We start from the raw sequence: 19,152 nt of genomic DNA on the forward strand, positions 1-19,152 counted from the left end.
CTCACTAGGATTCAAATGAGAGAGGGGATCTCCCAATTTCTGCTAAGCAGGTTCTCATATCCTTAATTGCTGATAGCCCTGTTATGTTACATAGTCCATATTTCCCTTCTAGCTCCTTTCCTAAAGATTTCTGACTTCCAGACAATAATACAGGTTATAGAAAAGAGAAGTTTCACTGATAAAGAACTTGATATGTACAGGTACTATGTGAAGTGCTTTGCATCTATTTCCTTAGCCTTTACAACAGTGAAGTGGGTTTTTGTTTTATTCATTTTGTTGTGCCAGTTCTGAGGCTCGAACTCAAGCATAGGGCACTCTCCATTAACTTTTTTGCTCAAGGCTGGTGTTCTACCACTTGAGCCGAAGTTCTACTTCGAGCTATTTTTTAATTAATTGGAGATAAGAATTTCATTGATCTTCCTATGGGGGTTGGCTTCAAACCTTGATCTTCAGATAGCAGCCTCCTGTGTAGCTAGGATTACAAATATAAGTTACCAGCACCTGGCTGAAGTAAGTTATATTATCCCCTTTTGATAGATGAAGAAACAGAAGTATAAGAGATTTTGATTAACTTGCCCAAAGTCACACAACAGAATCAGGAGATGACCTCATAGAGATTTGGCTCTTTGGCCTATATCTAGCTGCTGTGCACTGGGAACGTATTGAGGGGCACAGAGCCAGCTTCTAGCCTGCTCACAGAAAGATTTGGAAGCCACAGCCTTACCTCCCAACATCTTTTCTTAGCCTTAATCCCTCCTCGATCAGCCTTCCCTGGGAGACTCACACCAAGCCTGGTTCCTTGCCCTCCAGTAGCAAAGCCAGCATCTTCTCCTATGAGGACAGAGGACCAATCTCCTGTCTTGTTTAGTCTGCACAGAAAGGAGCTTTTTTCACATTTTAATAAAGGCTACACTCTGGGAAAATAGCCATAAACTATTAAGAAAAAAAGAGGCTTGGTTTGGTGGTACATATCTGTAATTCAGTACTCAAGAGACTGAGGAAGAAGATCTTGAATTTTGAGGCCTGCTTAGGCTACACAGTGAAATCCTATTTACTTTTTTAAATCTGGATGTGATGCTACAGAGCTATAAAATCCCAGCTACTCAAGACACAGGGGCAGGATTTCTGAGGCTGGCCTGGGCACAAGCCTGAGACCCTACCTGAAAAGCAAACTAAAAGCAAAAGGACTGATGTATAGCTCAAGTGGTAGATCACTTGCCTAGAAAACTCTAGACCCTAAATTCAATCCCTAGTAATCTACTCCCTCTCCCACTAAAAAAAAGAAAAAGGAAACAGAGGCTTACAAATGAATGTTCTGGAATGCTCTTCGTGTTTTGTGGAACAATGTGCAGTCAGCATGGGGCATTCAGGTTAGAAGAGGCTGTCACAAGCATTCCACAGATCATTCTGAGAAGAGAAGTTTCTCCACTTATTTCAAACACTGGATGTCAAGAAGACAGCAAACCCTGGAGGCAGGCGGAGGAGTGTGGGGAACACAGGTGAGTGAAGTCACCCCTCTCCTGGCTTCAGACTCAGCCCTTAGACATAGCTCAAGTTCTAAGTCATTTTCGGGCTGCACCCAATTTGGGGGGGGTTGGGACACTGTGACTGGTGGGACCCTCTCCTGTGACACTCTAACAGGAAGTACTCCACCCCTAGATGTACAGGGATAGCCAACAAGCTTTCATTATCTTTTTAAGGAATAAATGACACTAGGTGAGGAGACTGCCAGGAGAGTGCTCCACCATTAGAGCTGGCCTGGGCGGCATGACTATTGGCCACTGACTTATGCCATGCCAGCTAGTCCAGCAAACACACGCAATGCACCCTGGGCAACTACTCGCTTCTGGTGCTTTTGGGAAAGTTTTCCTTTTACAGAAAAGAAAAAAGTAGGGAAAGCATTTAATGCTGGCATGGAGCCCAGAGTAGAAGCTGCAAGGAGAATGGAAACCGCTGCTCACTGGACCAGTGAGACCTACAAGGCAGACCTACAAGACTCTGGAGGAAAGGCAGCACTCAGGCCCTGTGCCCTAGGGCCTGTCCTTAGCTGGCCAGAACCACCCTACCCCACCCTTGAGGGCTTAGTGGTGATAGAGAAAGCTCTGGGTAGGGAATTTATTTCCTGGCAGAGATTCTAACTACATCCTCATGTGTGCAGGAATGATCAGTCCAGGGCCCTCTAGCCACTGAGGGATTGGTCTGGGATGACTTACAAAGTCCATCTGCACAACCCTCTAGCCCTCTCTGTACCTCTTGTTGTAAGCAGCTGCCAGGCCATCATCATCCTCATAGTTCTCCCTCCCAGCTCCCAACTGGCCTGGGTGGGTGAAGGAAGGCCCAAGAGCACCAGTGACAGCTGACCCTATTCAAACCTTCAGGCTTGCCCCCATCCCCTTCATTCCTGGTCCTGACTTCTGGTGCCTTTCATACCCTCAGCAGTTCTGGGGCCAGAACCAGTACTTAGGAAGTATTTATGGCTTGATTAATAACGAGCCTTGTCAAAGCCTATGATTTGAAGTCTAACAAATTGGGGTTCCAATTTGAGTTGTGCTGCCTGCTGTCTGTGAGGCTCTGCTTTCTTGGATACAAAATGTGGCTAATACTTCACAGAGCTGATGGAAGGATTAAAGGAAGCAGCATATGGCAAGCAGGAGGGGGCCCAATCATGGAGAGTTCTCTTTATCCAGGCAACTGGAATCCTTGATCGCTCCTCTAGGGAAACTGAGCTGGTTGGGCCAGGGTTTTAGGGTCACATCTGTCACTGTGGAGGGTGCATGGCCCAGCAGCTGGGTTCTGCACTCATCCTGGCGAGAGGCCTTATGCTCAAGCTGTTGCTTCACCCTACAGGACCAGTGTGCAGCAGGGCCCTGTGTAAGCACAGCATGGTGTAAGCCTGACATTGCAGTCCAGATTCTCAAGCTCCCTGTGTCCTTCCTCCAAGCTCCCCAGTGCCTCCTGGCTCCCCAAACTTTTACATGTGGGAGGGAATTGGGGGAGCAAAGAGATGGGTCACCACATAAATCTTTCATGGAACAGATTGACTAGACAAATTTTCTATAAGGGAGCAAAGGGTTTTTAATGTATATACCCAGTTCTGGTGAACAGGAATTTTTACCCCCTAAGTCTAAACAAGCCCTGTGTTGATCCCTTCTGGTAGGAGCCCTGTGTTTTGGCCATTACAAGGATGATGGAGATGCATGCCACTTGATGACAGAGTACACTCAGAGGCATTATTTCCTGTGATCCTCACCCAACTTCCAGAGACAGGCAGGAAGGGAGTTTCTGGCCCTGTTTTACAAAGACACTGAGTCAGCTTGTCCTAAGTCACACAGTTTAGTGCTGGAAGGGTGGAAGCTCATTCTTCTAGTGTTGACTTGAAGGTCTTCCCACTACAAGCCAATGAGGAGCAAGTGTTATGTTGTGTGTGTGTGTGTGTGTGTGTGTGTGTGTGTGTGAGAGAGAGAGAGAGAGAGAGAGAGAGAGAGAGAGAGAGAGAGAGAGAGAGAGAGAGAGCTGGTCCTGGGGCTTGGACTCATGGCCTGGTCACTGTCCATAAGCTTTTGTGCTCAAGGCTAGTGCTTTCCTGCTTGGGCCATAGCTCCACTTCCTGCTTTTTGATCATTAATTGGAGATAAGAGTTTCACAGACTTTCCTGCCCAAGCTGGTTTTGAACCACGATCCTCAGATCTCAGCCACCACCACAATAGTTAGGATTACAGACATGAGCCATTAGCACTCAGTGTTGGCCACATGATCACATGAGCATGTTTCTTTACCAGATTCTGCTTCCAGTACTATGGGCAGAGAAGGAACGCGATGAGTACCACCCCTGGCCTTGCTGTAGACCCTGCTTTGGGAGAAGAGTATACAAGGGCTGCAAGGAGAAGGTCCTTTCTCTGCATTCAGTACAGACAGGCTTCTGTAACAAACTCAGGCCTCATGCCCTGCTTCTTTAAGTACTAAACCAAGAAGCCACAGGAGGCACCTCTGACCCAGTTCTCTAGGTTAGACCAGGGCCTGAGTGTGAGCAACACAACAGTGTGATACTGTGAGCCACATGCCTGGCAGGGGCAGTAATTGGGCTAAAAGCTACTACCAGGAAAGCAGCCATTCCACTGGCAGGACCAGGTCAGATTGTGGACAAGCAGGACAGGAAAAACCTACACAGAAGAGGAACAGTGGTCACTTCAGAACCACTCAGATTCCTCTAGTCACTCTTACATTACACAGACTTCCAAATACCAACATTGAATTAAGTGTCTACCTTCTAATCCTTCACAAGGGTGACTGAATTTCAGCATGAGTGCTGGTGGGGACATTCAAACTCTAGCACAGAGATGAAGAAGGAAGATCTCAGAGTCCTAGGGGCTTTGATTAAATCTAACTCCATTTCTTAGCAGTTCAGTGATCTTGGGAAGTTACTTACTCCCTACTTGCAAGTGTCCTCTTCTGTTACTTGGGAAGAAGAATAGCACCTAGCTGGGTGTTGTCTGTAATCCTAGCTACTCAGAAGGCTGAGATCTGAGGATCGAGGTTCAAAGCCAGCCCAGTCAGAAAAGTCCTCCTGAGACTCTTATCTCCAATAAACCACTCAGAAAAAAAATGAAAGTGGCACTGTGGCTCAGGTGGTAGAGCACTAGCCTTGAGCACAAAGAGGCTCAGGGATAGCACCCAGGCACTGAGTTCAAGCCCCAGGACCAGGAAAAAAGAAGCAGAAGGAGAAGGAGAAGGAGAAGGAGAAGGAGAAGAAGAGGAGGAGGAGGAGGAGGAGGAGGAGGAGGAGGAGGAGGAGGAGGAGGAGGAGGAGGAGGAGGAGGAGGAGGAGGAGGAGGAGGAGGGTACTTATCTTGTGGGCTATGATGCAATTAAAATGAGTTGGCTGAAAGCAATGCCTGGCCTGTGATTGCTCCATATGTGCTCCTCATCCACCCCCTGCTCCTGCACATGCGCCTTGATGCCAGAGGAAGAGGAGTAGCCAAGAGAGCCTTTCTCTTCTGAACTCAGTTTGTAAGATACTGGTTGTCAGCCCTGTTTTAAACAGTCTACTCATGCCCCAGTGGAACCTAGCTTTGGGTATGTGAGACAAAGTGGATTAATTTCCTGTTCAAAAATCTGCCCTTAAAGCCCAGTTGGTTTACTGTGTTCCAGGAAATAGCTAAGGAAGCAGGAGGGCAGACGTGGGGTGGTCTGGATGGCCAGACCCATAGAGGAAGGCTGACACCCAAGAGCATTTTAGAGCCTAGTCCAGGCTTCCCAGAGAGGCAGGCACATCTGAGAACTCAGGCCCCAAGTGTGCAAGGTCAATATAAATGTCTCATCAGGACACTGATTTGCATCTTCTTGGACAGTGACTCGGTTGCCATCTTGCAATGTCCACCAGCCCTCTGTTTTCCCTTCTGTAAAATGCCCATTCGTATTTCATTTTCCCTTTTTCTGCCTGTTTGTCTATTTCGCATTCCCGCCACCCCACCAGCAATACAGGAATCCATATTCATGGTTCTAGTCCTTTTGTCACTTCACATGTTACACCTATCTTTTTTTTCTAGTTTATTTACCTTTGAAGCACCTGCAATGAACCAAGGTTCTCAAATGCAATGTAGTTGAAATTACAAATCTTTTACTTTGTGATTTGGGGGTGCATATGTCTCTTCTTTAAGAAATTTCCCACCCCAAATCAGAGGGATACTTCCGTTTGTTTTTTTTTTTTTCTTCTGGCTGCATATTCCACCCACAAGGCTGCTACTATGCCTCAAGGTGAGGACAGGCAGGCCCCAACCATGCTACACTGCCCCCTGAGGCCAGGAGGACTACTGTACAAAGGCTCTGCACAGTCTTAGCGGTACCGTTCCTATAAACTGGTGTTATATACAGTATACTATTGTCTGGATGCTCATCTCAGTCTCCAGGCAACCACGCTGAGCACGAACTACTGCTCCTAATCTTTCTTCCACCCCTGCGTGCCCATGAACACAAGGCCAGGGACTCCAAGTAGAAGTAGAGGCAGCACAGCTGGAAAGATTTCAGAATCCAGCTGTCTGCTCACCACATGCCAGGATCTGCCAGGGACCATCTCCTAGCTCATGACAGATCCTCCTGTCAGGGCCACAAAGCAGGGCATTGTAGCCCCACAGTAGCCTGCATCCTGCCTGGGTAGGGCTCCAGGCTGAGTTGGTCAGCCCAGAACATCATGGACAATGGAGCCACAGTCAAGTCTGGACTTGAAATGGAAATAAGCACGAAGAATGGCAACCAGGAACCACCTTCCTGGCATCAGCCAGGCCCACAACTGCCTCTCAATAGGAGAAGGCAGGGCAGGGTGGGAACGGGCAGCTTGAAGCTTGCAAAGTCTGGCCAGCTCCCAAGAAGGATCCACAGGCACCCATCTGGGCCTGCTTTTCCAGTTTAGTCTCCCATGACTGCCAGAAGGTCCTTTATAAATATTCAAGAGCTCTGGCCTCTGAGCTCATGTCTGTAGGACATTCTTGGTCAGTGAATTGAAGAAAAGCAGGGAGCAGGTCTTCACAGGAACCCCAACCTCAGCCTTTGCTTTCTGTTGTGGTTTGGTTTCTGAAGATCCTAGGGGAGCAGTGAACCAGAGGTCTAACCACCTGAGGCTGGTGCTTGGGTTCTGTGTCTCGTTCCCAACGAGGAGGGCAAGGCAGGCTGCAGAAGCAGTAGGAGGAGACAAGTAACATTGGCACAGTGTGATGTTTAATAGATCTTTTAAAACACTAATAGCCAGCAGAGTCACTTTCAGGGGCTTTTCTGTTTCTTTTAGAAGTTGCATTTTCATTTTCCTTCATCAGAAGAGCTAGACTTAGTCTCCTGCTGTGGCTCTACTTGAGCAGCCCCAAGCTTCACTTCTGCCTTCCTTGTTCACTGCTACCCCAGTGGGTTGGTTTCCTATCCTACTGGGCTTCCTGTGGACACTAGCCTTCTTTACCTATGGGGAAACACACTTCACACCACCTCTTCCCCTCCCCTCTCACCACAGACAATGGCTCCAACCATGCCTATAAAGTTTCCCATTTAGCTCAAGCCGTTTGACAGGCTTCTCTTTCCACCCATTATGTTAGAAGTATACAGAGTCCTAATGTATTAGAAACTATACAATGATCAAAGAGATTGTGGATTTAGTAACTAAGTTAAATGATTAAATACAACTATATGTTTGTTTATGTCACTACTAGGGCTTGAATTCAGGGCCTGGAGCTCTTGCTCAGCTTTTTTGCTCACAGCTGGCACTCTACCACTTGAACCACACCTCCAGTTCCAGATTTTTCTTTTGCAACTTAATTGGAGCTAGGAGTTCCTGGAATTTGTCTGTCATACTGGCTTCAAGCCTTAATCCTCAGATTCTGGGCAGCTAGGATTATAGACAGATGTGAGTTGCCAGCATGTGGCATCTTTCAAAAACTACAGAAATACAGAGATCAAGATATGTCAGTTGTTCAGTCTGAAGACAGTAGAGAAAGTCCATGTATGTTTACAGGTCCTTCACTAAGGCTTTTGTTTCTTGAAGGGGGACCCCAGTGTCTCCAGGCCCAAGGGTTCAGAGTATTGTCTGGATTCCTCCACAGAGAGCAGACTTAGCCTCCCACACCTAATCTATATGTGACCCAGTCTGCCTGAGGCTGAGCAAGTTAAAGACTGGCTTTGGTAGGAGTACTAGGTAGAGTCAGAAAAATTTTGCTCTCTGGCTCATATGTCCCTTGGAATGAAAACTTTGGAGACTTTTCCTTTTTTTTTTTTTTTTTTTGCCAGTCCTGGGGCTTGGACTCAGGGCCTGAGCACTGTCCCTGGCTTTTTTTGCTCAAGGCTAGCACTCTGCCACTTGAGCCACAGTGCCACTTCTGGCCTTTTTTTTTTTTTTTTTTTTTTGGCCAGTCCTGGGGCTTGGATTCAGGGCCTGAGCACTGTCCCTGGCTTCTTTTTGCTCAAGGCTAGCACTCTGCCACTTGAGCCACAGCGCCGCTTCTTGCCGTTTCTGTATATGTGGTGCTGGGGAATTGAACCCAGGGCCTCATGTATACGAGGCAAGCATTCTTTGCCACTAGGCCATATCCCCAGTCCACTTCTGGCCTTTTTGATATATGTGGTGCTGGGGAATTGAACCCAGGGCTTCATGTATATGAGCCCTGGAGACTTTCCCTTGAAAAGTACATTTTATAATTCAGGGAACTCCAAAATCCTGTATGCAGTGCTTGACCTCCTGGATTAAGAGATCTCCAAAGTTCTTCCACTTATAAGAACCTGTGGTTTATGATTTGCTTCCAGGCAATAGGACTTTGATACCCTAACAGAGCCATTTTGGAAAGGAGAGAGAAAAGGAGAGCATATGCCGTCAACTATGTGAAGAATGTCATGGTGCCACCTGGTGCCTCTGTCCTGGAACTGCAACCTTTCTGGGCCCAGATTTGTTCAAGCTGCCTACTGCCTGGCCCCCACCCCCACCCCCACCCCTGCCCCCTGCTCTCTGACCTGACTTCCTACCACAGCCCAGTTGCTTGCTGTGATCTAGACATCCCATATTGCTTGCATTCATGCCTCAGGGCCTTGATTCCCTTCTAGAACAGTCTGGCTAGAGGTCTAGTTTTGAAGCCATCTATGTAAATATGGTTTGTACAGTCACGAATCAATACAGAGTGCAATTTTTTATGAAGATTTTTTTTTTCCATTTGGCCCAAGATTGAGAGACTATCATGGAGTAAATTCGATTCTTAGTTTAAGTTGAAGCAGCTTTGTGGAGCAATCCATGAGGATTATAGAAAGTATGTTAGTCAGCTCTTAGTAAGTTTTGCTGCAATAACACACACAGCATTAACATCTCAGTGGCTAGCAGCAACAAATGTATGTATTACTCCAGTTGGAAGTGACTTGCCACGGATAAGCTGTGGCTTTGCTTCATTGCAGGATGGAGGAGTAATGAATTGCTGAGTTTTCTTGCTTTCCTCCCCTTAAAAAGAGGAAATGATGGTGAAGGAAGGAGTCAGAAGTTCCCTTTATCACACAGAGTATGAGGAAAGAGAGTAAGACGTGCAGTGGAAGCCTCCTCCATTTACAGAAATCCTAGGCTGCCTGGCTTCCCAGTACAGGCAGGACTGAAGATGTTACCGCCCCCAAACAGGAGTGGACATGGGGGAGGGACCTGACCCTCCCCACTAACACATGCCGACTAATCTCCAAATGTGGGGGAGACTGCACTACCACAAACCTTCCCATTCTGACTGCCACAAGAGGGAGTGAGAGGGCTTCTGGGTGCCCTGAGAAGACTTGAGGCAAAGCCAAAGAAAGGAGAAAGGCATGTGGCAAGAGGGGCGTGCCCACACGTGGGGTGTGACAGCTTGCTTTCCATCCATTAACCCTGAGTTAACCCTGAGACTCTTTGTCAGTCTCTCATCTGAGCCTCTGTAGGCCTACCTGGAAACTGATGGGTGATTTGTTTGTTTCCCTTGAAAGATCTCTCTGCTCAGCCCCAGGAAAACAAGCTTCCAAGTTGCTTAAGAAAAGGGAGGGCAGGGCTCAGATATGGAGAGAATGAAGTAGGAACAGATGGTGCCTGCTAAAGCGACCAGATTTTTCCCTCAGTTAATCTGGGAATGACCTAATTTGCATAGTATTTGCATGAATTTCCATTTCAAATTGAAGCTGTCCTAACTTCAAGTATATGGGAGAACATAAATGAGATCAAGCCATGTGCTATGATTGAGTTGAAGCCTGTCAGGCTGATTTCTGTGACGCCCAGGTCAGGCCTTTAAACCCTGATATGAAGAAAGCGGGCTGGTCCCTAAACAACCGGGAAGCTGCAGAAAGCCTCTAACTTAAGTTAAAAAAGTCTCAGGGTCCTGGTCCAGAGGAAATGCTGCATCTCCCCAGTCCTACCCTTCCTCCCTTGTGTGGGCCTCTTAGGAAGAAACAAAACCAGGAATGAGCAGAAAAATCTGGACTCTCCCAGAGTCAGTATCACAGCTGGAACAGGAAAGGCCCATGTCAGGTACAGCTGCTCCCAGGGACGCAGAAATCGAGTCAGGCCCCAGAGCATAGGGCCAGGGACATGAATTTTACATGACAGGTGGGTGGTTTCTGTCCTTCTTTTGCCTGGCTACTTGGCTCTCCAACCTCCCTTCTCATCCTTCACACATCTCACCACAGCCTCAAGCACATGTGCAAACGCCACTGTTAACTACAAGGGCTGCTGCCAGCCTGGCTGCCCCGTGCTAATCTAGTGATGGAAACTGTGCAAAGCTATAATGTTGGATAGTGCTCACTGAATGCCCAGCCCCTACCTCTATAGCTTGGCCTGATTCAGGTCTGGGGAAACTGAGGACAGTGAATTCCTAGGGCAGGTCAGATGGGGACAGACCAAGACTCCAGCTGGGGTGGTGCTGTGCAGTCATCAGGCAGGGTAAGGATGGCTGCAGTGAGTGTGTAAGCTAGGTGAGCTTGCTTCAGGGAAGGGTCACCAGGTGTCCCCTGCTGATGGCCTCCCTTGTCTCCAGGAGCTGACTGTCTGCCACCTCCCATGAGTCATCTAGCACACCTCTTGTTTCCTGCTTCCTTCATCCCAGAGAAGCAGGTTGGTGCCCCCACTCAAAACAGTTCTGGTGATGGCCCTCAAGATTTCTCTGTCTTTAAAGTTAAAGCCACCCTGGCCCCCCAGCATTTCAGCCTCTTCTTCCCCTGAAACTTCCAGCCTACAACAGCTGGGATACTTCATGTGGATGGAAGGAAATTTGACAAGCAGGCAAAGAAAAAACATCCAGGGTAAAAAAAAAAGTGTTAGTTGGTATTTCAAAATGTGACTTTGTTTTGTACTTTGCTTAAAAGTACCAATCCAGTTCCGATAAGCCTATAGAAAGGGAAAAAGACAAGACAAAAAGTGTTGCTAGCAAGACACAGCCCAACCCTGATGGATTTGTAAGGGCTGCCCCCATGCCGAGCCCCTGCCCACCCCACCCCCTGCACTACCAGGGGGCTCTGGGCAGCTGTTGGTAGGCTGCTTGCCTATTCCTGTGGTTAAATGAGCACTGGCAGATGCTCCTGCTGGCCAGAGAGAAGTTTCCAGAAAGCCAACCATTCTTATTTAACCAGCCCTTTAAAAGACCCCCTCACCAGAAAAAAAAAAACTTTATTTTGAAATGATTGCATTCCAGCATAAGAAATACCATGCTTGAAGCCAAGGTCCACAAATTCTTTCTGTATAAGATGAAATAGAAAAATATTACAGGTTTTATGGACCTCAAATGCAATAACTCAACTGAACCATTGTGGTAATTTGTAGCACAAACACAGCCGCAGATAAATGGTATGTGTGACAGTGAGCCAATAGGTATAGACAAAGATATTTGCATTTCATATGATTTTCATGTGTTGTGAATTATTTTATTCTTCTTTGAGTTTCTTGCTTAATTTAAAACCATCTTAGTTCATAGGCTACATAAAAATGGGCAGCAAGCCAAACTTGGCTTGAAACAACACAAAAGCAGAATGTTGGATCTTCTTAAATGCAAATAAAAATAGATGGATTCGCTTTATAGGAAAATGTACCTGGATGGTGTAAACAGAGAGCTCTCTTAACAGTTAAAATGAGATTCCATTGCAACTTCTTCCTGCATGTTCCCTTTCTCCCTTTCTTTCCTCTTTTACCAGTTTCGGTTTGGTTTGGTTTGGTTTTATTCCCAAAGGGACATCTGCCATCCCTTACTGAGCTATAACATTGATGAAAATAATTGTGGAGCAAATAGAATAGGACAGAATTCATCATATATAATAAAAGTTGGTAATGTCACAAAATTTCATCAGATAGGTGTATTTTCCCACAATTACTCTTATATACCTATGTGCATGCTGAATTATGATATAAGACATCTTCCCTCCCTCCTTCCTTTCTTTTCTTCTTTCTTTCTTCTTTGTGCTGGTATTGGGACTTGAACTCAGGGCCTGGGTGCTGTCCCTTAGCTTTTTCACTCAAGGCTGGTGCTCATCTCCTTGAACCACAGCTCTTTTGCCATAATTGAAGATAATAGTCTCATGAGTTTTCCTGCCTGGGCTGACTTCAAACGTGGGTCCTTGGATCTCAGCCTCCTTAAGTAGCTAGGATTACAAGTATGAGCCACCAGTGCCCAGATAATATGCATCTCTTATACTGAATCTTGGTCCAAAAATTGAGAGACACTGCTTTGATGAATATTGAGGAAGATGGGGTTGTATCTCCAGTCCTCCTGAATTGCCTCATCTCACCTTTTTCTCCCTACCCTGTGTGTCTATGGGCTTCTTTGCTGATCAGCCCCAAAGACTACTAGATGTCCTCACAGTGATGTTGGTGGCAATGATACAATGAGAGATGAAGATAGTCCAGTCCTTCAATCTCCACACCCTTTACTGCCTTTGACTTAATGTTCACCCAGCACTTTGTAAAAATCAGGTGTCTGGTATGGTAACAGATGTTCGGCACATTTGTGCTGAGTGAAAGCTCAAGTTCCAGAGATCACGATTGCAGGTACAAAGGCCCTGAGCACGACTGTGCTATGCTGAACTGAAAGAAACTCCATGAACAACATCTTAACACATTCTTTTAACTATATCACCTAGCTTCAACTTAACCATATAATTCATGAAGGCCCTGGTTCCCTCTTCACTTGGTCAAATGGCAAAGATACTTCTTTTCCCCACTGTACAAATTGCTTACAAATGTTTGGAAGAGCTCACTTGATGTGACGCTGTATTTTCTAATGCCAGTGGCATCAGCAAGGCAGAAAATGACCCATCCCAAGCAGTAAAGTGGGCAGTGATGAGCTGAGGGTTGAGGTACACAGGGATGGGCCTGGATGCTAGAAGGGGGAAAAGAGGACAGTATCTTGGACACCGACAGAAGCAGTTCTAGTCCCATTTTTGGCAGAAGTCTTCCACAGAACACTCTCCCTTGGCCCACAGCTCCTATGGGATCCTGGGTTTGATGGCAGCATTCACGGGCTATTCAGTCACTGTCCATTATTGAGCCAGGGCTGGTGGTTTCCAGAAGAACCTCTGATCCAGTGGCCTGCCAGGTTGGCCCACTGTAGGTTTCCTGCCAGCTTTGAGGAAATTCCATAATATTATTGTGGGGTATAAGTTAAGGAATAGACATTGGTTTATGGGTGGGATTCAAAACACCAAAAGCAAGCCAGAAAGAAGTGAGCCTGTGTTTCCTGTCCCACTTTCATTCCCAGGGTTGGGGTGAGTTGGGCCTACCATGTTGGTCTGGGTTCCAGTGGGGGGCTCCCCTCGCCCAGGACAGAGTGACACTAGACTGCTTGGCTACAGACAGAGACGGTACAGTGCATTGTCTAGGATGCTGCAAACTCCCTGGACAGTCATGGGAGCGGGAGACAGGGACAAAAACTCTCTCTGATGCCATCTGCCATTCCAACCTGGGATGGCTGAGTGGCCCTCAGGCAGTGAGTTCTGTCTCTGGCACAGCTTTCAACACAGCAAGCCAATTGTCTTTGGTCTTCTGTGTGCAAGTTCCCCAAGGTGCTTCAGACTTTGAGGGGTCTGTTATGTGTGTGCTAATTACCTTCATCATGACTGTCCCACTCCAGTGGGCTGGAATCCAGGGGCTGTATGGCACCTGCCATCAGATGAATGGTGACTTCCAGTGCCAGAAAAGATAAGCTGAACAGACACCAGATTTTCCCATCTAGATCTCAGGGCTTGTTTTTTATTAAAGAGGTTTGTGTTGCAGTGTTCTGTTCTGGTTGGTTTATTGTCTTATTCTACTGATTTTATTTAGATGAAACAAACACCTGGAATGCAGAGCTTCATACATTTTCAATGCCTCTTTAATTCTTTCAGGTGCTGCAACCCCTCCCTTCTGCCATACTGCACGCTAACTTGAACGTGAACTTAATGGATACCTAATAACTCAGCAAAGATGTTGTTTGCAGTGTAGCAGAGCAGATGTGTTTCAGAGCAAACATGCAGGCAATGTTTCCCAAAATGTACCTCTGAGCTGTCCCCACCCACCTAAAAGAACCCCCGAAGAAAACTCCAGGCCCAGCCACCTCGCTGGATGGCTGGAGGAGAGCACAGGAAGGCCACCTGACTCCCTTCCACACCCACTCTTCATGGGGTGCCCCTCCCTCACGGAACACCTGCCAAGCACTGAGCTGAGGTCAAGGAAGAGGCAACCCTGGCCTGAGGTGGCACACCTGCCAAACCCAGCACTGGATCATGGCTTCTGCTCCACCCTCCTAATGGACTAAAACCAAACACAAGGCTTCAAGTCCACCCTAGCAAAGCCCAGCACTTTAGCAGATTCTGAGGAAAAGCAGACAAGCTAAGGGACAGCCTTGTCCCCAGGGTTGAAGAGTTCTCAACTGAGGAAGATTCCCCATAGGGACTTGCAGAGACTGGCTCCTAGGGCAACAGAAAGCTGAGGCAGTCACCCTGCTTGGCTGTGTCTCCTTTCCTGGCCCCAGCACTGTTCCTGACCCATATGGATAAGGGGAATTCAGGCTAAGGCACCGAGCAAGAATGTCTGCCTGCTGGGCTCTCAACTTGCTTGTCTCTCCAAGAAAGCTTAGGGCTCCCCTGCAGCAAACAGGACAAGGGAGGCTGGGAGGGGTGTGTGTGTGTGTGTGTGTGTGTGTGTGTGTGTGTGTGTGTGTGTGTGTGTTCCAGATCCTGGTACTGTGCAGCTTCTAATTAGTGCAGTGACCGACTGTTCTCTGGCCTTCTTTTCCTTGCCTAGATAACAAGGGGATGAAGCAGGTGACAGCAATGATCTTCATAGTTTTAAAGCTCCACGGGAAGTTTTCTCTGTCTCAACGTGCCCAACCTACAGCTTTATTTCAAGGGTTAAATGAGACAAAGGCTATAGCTCCCTTGCACACTGTGAAGCACATGCCTAGCAGCTCACTGTGAACCAAAGACAAGGAGCCTGCAAGCCTGGGTCTGCCTGGGTGTCATCTCCCAGATATCAGCCTTCATGGATTCAATAGGTCCTTAGGTCCCTGATTTACCAAAAGCCTAGCTGAGCCCAGATTAGTTCTCCTGAGCTGGGACTCGGAGCCACTCTCTCTGGCCCAGTGACTGGATTCACAGAACGGGCAGAGGCGCCAAGTGTCATCAAGCCGCAACACACACTTTAGAAAACTCTATGTGGAAGTAGGGTGACTCATCTCTGCCCGTCAGTGATCCACACAGCTTGAACTGGTGAATGGCCCAAGGCAGTGCCCATGCATTCCAAGTTGCCTGCTGCCTTGATCTTCTCTGGAACTAGTGATGTTGGGCCTGAGGTTCCTAGAGGCAAGCAGAACAGAGCTAGAGGAAAGCCCTACTTAGCCCAGCTGTGATGTCCTTGTCACCCCTCACCCAGAAGGGCTCCAAAGTACAGACAACTTTCAGGAGGTCTCTGGGAAAATGTCTAGGACTTACCTAGGAAATCCTCCCTTGAAAGAGTAAAACAGCAAATATTTCCTGAGTTTTCTTATGTATGAGAGTTCCTGAAGGGTACATGTACAACTCTGGGACAATTTATTGTCATCATTAGCCTCACTTTACATGAGAAAAATAGATTCAAAGTCATTTCATTAGTCAAGGCTCACAATACTGGAACCCAAGTGTATACAAATCTATACCTCTAATCACTAAGCCATGTCTGCTCCTTGGTGGGAACCAGTCACCTGGTGTCATTCACTTAGACTTAGGTACCTTTTTGTTTATTTGAGACACTTATTTAATGGGGAAATTTTTTTTGAAATCTCTGAAACCTGCTAGATTAAATAAATCAAGCTCAAACAATGACCCTACAACTCTGCAAAAACTAATTGCCAAGGTTAGGGAAATTCTAACTCCAAGATTCCAGGAACTGAAGAAGAAGAAGAAGAAGAAGAAGAAGAAGAAGAAGAAGAAGAAGAAGAAGAAGAAGAAGAAGAAGAAGAAGAAGAAGAAGAAGAAGAAAAAGAAAAAGAAGAAGAAGAGGAGGAGGAGGAGGAGGAGGAGGAGGAGGAGGAGGAGGAGGAGGAGGAGGAGGAGGAGGAGGAAGAAGAAGAAGAAGCTGGGTATGGAAGCCCATGCCTGTAATCCCTGCTACTTGTGAGGTTCAGACAGGAGGGTCATGATCTGAGATTAGCCAGGGCAAAAGGGTGAGACTGTATCTGAAAAAACAAACTAAAAGCAAAAGGACTAAGGTTGTGGCCATCAAGCTGGAGGCATGAGTTCAATCCCATCTTTTAGGGCTTTTCCCATCTTTCAGTCTAGGGAAAATGTACCTTTGTTTGGCTCAGGGACAGGAGTTGAGGATGCTCAATTGTCATTTGTGTGCCCAATGTCCACTAAAGACTTGTCTCTCATTCCTGCCATGGAGGCTGCAGATGCATGCTCATCTTTGAGTCAGGAAAAAGAATAGTTAAATGAATACTTAACACTTGCCCTTCCCTCACAGACCCTCAGGATCAAAAACTATGCTATCCCTTTGGCTTCTGGGAAGATAAAAATGGAAAACCTTCACAGAGACAGCCAAAAGTGTGACCTTGAAGAGAAGCACTGAAAGTGAAGCCAATCCTGACACTACATTCCCCATCTTCCTCAACATGGTGAGTTTATTCTGTTATTTCTAGGGCAGGATAATATACCAAACACATTGCTTATACCCACCCTTTTTGCTAAGAAATAGCCCCAGTGATAGCCAGGAAGGAAGTCCCCAATCTACTTCTCACCCAGAGTTCATTGTGGTTTTGCCATGTTATCTGCACCTCTCCTGGCAGCTTATGGACAGAGAGGGTGGATGCCTTGTTCAGGACCTCCTGCGCAGAAACAAGTTGGTATCAGGCCCCAGCTCTAACTCTGCCTATACAAGCATTAGTCTTAATAACTAGATCATGTTATCTTTCCCCTCAGGAAACTGATTTTAGAAATAAAAAGAAAAGAAGCCAGCTGGCAGCAGGAAAGAATCATGAGGACACAATGAAAAGAGATAAGTGGAGGTAGAAACCGAGTCCTATTTATGAGAGAGTTTGAGGGCCAGTGGTTCTGAACTGAAATCCTCCTGCACACTGGTTGGAACAATTCTCTCTGCACAGGTGAGAGCACATTGGGATCCAGGTGGAAAATGCACCTGTTGCTGTAGCTGAGGGTATATATTGTTACAACAATGGCTGTCAGACAGAATGTTGAGAGGGGTACTTCATGTGGACTGGGAGAATCCCCAGCATGTGTGTTGGAGAGAAGAGGTAAAGCACAGGGAGAAGAGTGGACCTATGTGGATTTTCCAGGAGGTGTTGAGGCTTGATGAAAACAGGAGAAAGCACAGTCGAGGCCTGTCTTAGTTCATGTTCTCATGCTGCAATATACTACTGAGGCTGGGTTATTTACCAAGGAAAGAGGTTCTGGAAGGTGGAAAGTTCAAAATAGGGCGCTGGGATTCTTCTGGCTTCTGGTGCAGGCCTCATGGTGGAAAACAGAAGGGCAAGTGGACACATACAGAGGGGAGAAAAAGGAACCAAACTCCCCTAATAGGCAAAGCATGCCTTTAATCATTCCTATGATCAGCCCATTCATGAGGTCTCTGTCTCTGTGATCTAAATACCTTCCAGAAGATCCCATCTCCCAACACTGCCCCCAAAGGTAGTCAAATTTCAACATGAGTTTCAGAGGGGACAGGCCATGTTCAAACATAGCAGGACTAAAACAGTTATTCTTAAAACAAGGCATGGGCTGGAAGAGTAGCCAAGTGAGTGTTCTAAGTAGGGATATAATTTAATCCCTTTAAAATCTTGCAAAACATTTTCTAGTATATGGACATATGCCATTGTGTTAGGCAGGGCCTTTCTGGTTTCATGTAAGAGAAAATTAGCTCAATATGAATTTACAAAGGAATTTTATGAGACAAATAATAGAAAAATCAAAGGAGAGAACTGACTTCAGTTGTAACTGGATACAAGTGTTGAGCGTCACATTAGGAATTACTATTTATCTCTGACTTGGTTTTCTTCTGTTTGGTGTTATTCTTTAGGCAGGTGCTTCCCACAATGCTTACTCCCCTCCAGTGTATTAGTCTCAGTAGAGAAAGAATAATTCCTTAGATCTATAGCACAAGTCTTAAGGGAGGCTCTCATTGGTTCACTGTAAGACATGTATCCATCCTTGAACCAATCACAAGAGCTGGAAAAAAGTCTGATTCTGATTGGCTAGATTTGGGTCATGTGCTTAGTTCTAGATCAAGGACGTGATGTAGCCCCACTAGAACACATAGTCTAACAGTAAAAAACAGTTATTGCTTATCTAACAGATATTAACCAAGTAGTTATCATAGCTTTAGCCCCAAACATCCTCTGTGGAACAAGGAACCTTGAACTGACTTTACCCTCATCCAGGTAATTTGAATGCCAATCTTTCCTTCCTTCCTTCCTTCCTTCCTTCCTTCCTTCCTTCCTTCCTTCCTTCCTTCCTTCCTTCCTTCTTTCCTTCCTTCCTTTTTCTTTCTTCCTTCCTTCTTTCCTTTTTTGGCAGTTCTGAGCATCAAAATCAGGGCTTTGTGCAGGCTAAGTAAGTGCTTTACCAACCGAGCACCCATCCCTTAAATTACTTTCTAAGCTCAATCACTATGAAGCCTAACTAGACTTTCATGATGGATTTAACAATTAAGGTTCTTATCTAGTAACAAGACTTACTCAATTTTGTTCAAACAGAAAAATGCACTAAAAGCCTGTTAGTGGCTCAGTATCTATTGGGTCAGAGCAAAAGAGAAATTGGGGCTCTGTAGTTATGAACTATGTCTGGCCAGAGGCTTAATTTCAGTCTTTGGTGCATGCTTCTATGCGTGTCTGTCCCTGATGCACCCCAGAGTTCATGTTTCTCTGGCATGCCCATGCCCACGCTGTCCCTCAATTTTCATGAGCATAGTAACTGAGTTTTTGCCTACTGGTGAGCAAGTACTCTTAGCATGGCTGGGTCAGTTTTTTTTGTCATTATAATGAAATACCTGAGGTAAGCTAAAGGTAAGTGATAATTTATAAAGATAAATTATCCTGGCTTATATGGAGGGTCCAGTACAAGACTGAGAAGATGCATCTGGGGGGGTAGGCTCTGGGGGGTATGCCAGAAGGCAATGATGAGGAGCACATGGCAGAGAAAACTGCTCACCTCAGGGCCAGGAAGCAATAGAAACGA

The sequence above is a fragment of the Perognathus longimembris genome, chromosome 2, assembly GCF_023159225.1.
Source record: "Perognathus longimembris pacificus isolate PPM17 chromosome 2, ASM2315922v1, whole genome shotgun sequence".
Taxonomy (NCBI): Eukaryota; Metazoa; Chordata; class Mammalia; order Rodentia; family Heteromyidae; genus Perognathus; species Perognathus longimembris.